We start from the raw sequence: 3758 nt of genomic DNA on the forward strand, positions 1-3758 counted from the left end.
AGGGCATTATCTCGGGGGGGCTGCCTTCAGTTATTTAACTCATTTCTTACAGGAAAACAAATTTCAAATGAATAAAAAATGTGTTCTCTCGAGTGCTCAAGCTCCTATGTGATCACCTCTCTGTGTTACTTACCTTAACAATAACATGACTACAGATCAGATTTTCATTTAACTATTTTCTAGCTAAAATGGAAGTTTTATAGCCAGGATAAAGAAGAGAAATAGAGTCTCTGTTACTTCTCCAAAGTGTCCATCAAAATGGCTCACTTTCTACTACAGCAGAAACTTTAAAGGGCAGGGATTTTTTCCCAGAACAGAATGGCAGTGCACCTGTAGGTGGTTATCAGTTTAACTGGTCAACTTATTGATGATTTTACATAGAGTTACATGAACTTTTCACATTTCTTCCCACCCCTTTCTTCTTTCTCATTGTTTAGGATGTTCGGAGGCTTACAATTTCTAAAAAGTAAAAATGGCCGTATGTTCAGTAGAGCATAAACAATTACATTATTTTAAATATGTGTGTGTGTGTATATATCAAACAGTAATTAACAAGGGAAAAACATTACCTTTTGGATAATCTTCCAATAAGAGGTTGAAGTGACCTAATTGACAAAAGAAATCAGACTCCACTTTTCCTTCAGCTTTTAAGATTAGAGATTCGTAGCAGCGAACAGCCTAGAAATAAAAAATACAAACATTTAAGAACAAAGAAAAACCCTAAAGTGCATTTTCTTCCTGAGATAATGCATACATCCTCCATTCAATCACCCAAGAAATCAATGTATTTCACTTCTACCTCAGTCAATGCAGCATTCTTGAGATACCTAAGTATTTATTAGAAGAGCCACTAGTTATGGCATAAACACTTTTCTTACCTATAAAATAGAAATAGTTGTGAAATAAGAAGCACTTTGATAACTTTAGTCATAAGTTGTAAATCAATTATTACTGTGGTCCTTGTCACTTTATAAACAAATAATATCCATCTTTCCCACAGATGGAAAGAACTTTATTCAATTATGAGAAGTCGCAGAATCTCCAGAGTAACAATAGCTACCATTAACACTGAACAGCTTTCTGTCATCACCTCTATCAGTGTAAACTACCATAAGCTGCCTTTCCAATGTCTTCTCATGATATAGTTCAAACCCACTCCAACTCTAGTCTTTCATTTTATTCTCACTCAAATACACGCGTATGTATTCACTCTCACAATTTCTTCAAATAAAAAAAATAACATACTATTTTAAGGATATCTTTTTTGGGGGGACGGGGGGCTAATAAAGAAGACTGCAGGAGAAAATGAACAATGGAAAGAACAGACTTCTGGAATCCTGACAAATTCCAGTTGTCATTAGCTAGAGGAGACTCTGGGGAACTTCTCTCTGACTCTCAGTTTTAGTAACAGTCAGAGGGCTGACAAAAAGATTCAAATTAGAAAACTTCACTAAGGGTTTATCACAGTGCTTAGCACTCCATAGGTACTTATTAATTTCTTTACTTTCTCCCCAGATAAGTAAAAAGCTCTCTTTCAAGGCTGTTTCAAGCTTTCCAACATTCTGTCAAAACTGCCCTAACGATTTACCCTACAATGTTATGTGCCATAATGTGTTCTGCAATCACTAAAGAAAGAAAGGTGTATGATTTCTCAAATCTCTGCGTACATTCCCCGGTTTGGTACCCACAGAGAAAGAACTAGAACAGCTTCTGTTACCAAAAAATCCTTTCACTACCACTTCAAGAACATTTGCTGGGATACAAAAAATGTGATGTGGGGCAAAGTATCCACCTAAAATCTCTAGATTTTTCCTCTCCTGTAAAATATAGGGCCTTTGATGGAGAGTTTCAAAATGTCTATCCTAAATTTACCTATGCAAACGACACACATGAACGCCCATCAAGTTTGGAGAAGCCATCCGAAACAAGGCAAATTCTGGGACGACTCTACTATCCTTCAAGCCTAACATTTACAGAAGGACTGTCTTCATTTCTTATTCCACTCTTAGCTATCTGCATGTGCGTATGTACCAAATCACAATCACTAAAAACTAATCATTCTGCTTCCCTATAATTAAAAGACTCTGAATGCTACGCTGAAGTCTCAGAAATTACTATAATTTGGAGGCATGAAATTTCAAGATCCTCTTTATTTAAGTCATATATAATCCTATCTGGCAGATGGTTAAGAGTACAAAAATGTAATTTATTTCAGTACTTTTTAATATCAGAAAAATTCATAAAATTATTGGGCTACACTATGACAATTCTTAATTTTACATTAAATGAGTGACTTTAAAGTGAATAATAACTGTAAATACAGCACCCATTATAATAGTTATTATCTTTTTTTCTTAAACTCTTGGTAAGATATTTAGAAACTTTTTCTACTCCTCCCTGATAATGTCTTCTGATCAGCATTAAACTTACAGGCAAATATGGTTTCATAGTGAAAAAAGGATTCAAGTTATAAATACGAAGAGTATTTTCTTTAATGATCTAATAAGCAAAAAGATGGCAACACCCTATACTTCCATCCTATCACCCTACTTTGATGTTACTACCATGACCATCTGTTGCCTTATCTTCCACTTCCCATAAACAAAGGAACACATCTAGAATGAATGCCGTACATAGCACTGATCATCATGAAGCATAACACCAGGTACGAGCCAGACTGGACAGACTTTAAATTCGCCTGCCCATACACTCAGGCTTCACTAACAAATTCATAATAACTTCCAATAAAGCCAGCAGGCGCCCACCAACAGACAGTGGTGGTCAAAGATGCTGCTGACAGAGCCAAGTATCGAATGAGATGAAAATGAGCAAAAAGTCAGAATAAAGTTTCCATGTGCCTGTGTCACCATTTCATAGTGAAACTTCATGAATTTATTTGACGTGTTTGAGGAAAACCCTGATATTAGATACAGGCAAATACTAACAATGTTTTAAAGCTTAAAGGAAAATAACTGGGGATAATTTCCAATACTCCTAACTCATACAATAATCTAGAATGAAACACAGTATTTTTATAACATTTTTAGTCAAAAGGCTAATTACAGACATAGAAGATATAGAGATAGTTGAGATTTGGAATAAAGTTTAAACTGCCATAAAGTAAAAATATTTCCTGTTAAAATACTTGCTTTTATATTCTTGCTCTTTTTACTTGAAGTGTACACACGTAAAATCATCCCCATACAATGTACACAGGGATAAAAGGACTAGAATATAAAACAAATGTTAAAAATACGAAGTCATACAGAAACTTTGTTCTTTCTACTTCTGTTTTCTAGATTTTTCATAATTAACCTATACCATTTCTATTCCTATAAAAATCATTAAAAAATTATTACGCTTTCCTCGAGGATTCAACCTACCTTTAATGTGAGGATAGTTAGAAATTGTAATGAAAATCATTTGCATCTAGATCAGCATCATTCAGTAGCGCGCTTTCTACGATGATGAAAATGTTCTATAGTCTGTCCTGCCCAGTATACTATCCACTGGGCACCTGTGGCTATTGAGCACTTGAAACATGGCTAGTAGAAGTCAACAAGTGAATTTTTAAATTATATCATTTTAATGTTTATTTATATTTAAATAGATATGTGGCTAATGGACAGTGTACAGCTAGATGATTTTTAAAGCTTAGAAACAAGTGAATATTTGATCTATATGCTAAATAGTAAGAAAGTAAAATTTCTCATGTTCATAAATGAAAAGCCTGCAAAAAATAATGGAGTATCTAACGC

General features: G+C 34.3%; 1 protein-coding gene across 1 annotated transcript in view; it reads right to left on the reverse strand.

Annotated features, from left to right (window-relative positions):
* Positions 1–678, reverse strand: part of KDM6A (lysine demethylase 6A) — a 134659-nt gene extending 133981 nt beyond the window's left edge. Inside the window, exon 1 of the mRNA XM_077768522.1 lies at positions 570–678. The gene's annotated coding sequence lies outside the window, so the exon portion shown is untranslated. The remainder of the gene's footprint in view (positions 1–569) is intronic.
* Positions 679–3758: the final 3080 nt, after the last annotated feature.

This window comes from Crocuta crocuta, unplaced genomic scaffold (genome assembly GCF_008692635.1).
Source record: "Crocuta crocuta isolate KB4526 unplaced genomic scaffold, BGI_CrCroc_1.0 scaffold467, whole genome shotgun sequence".
Taxonomy (NCBI): domain Eukaryota; kingdom Metazoa; phylum Chordata; class Mammalia; order Carnivora; family Hyaenidae; genus Crocuta; species Crocuta crocuta.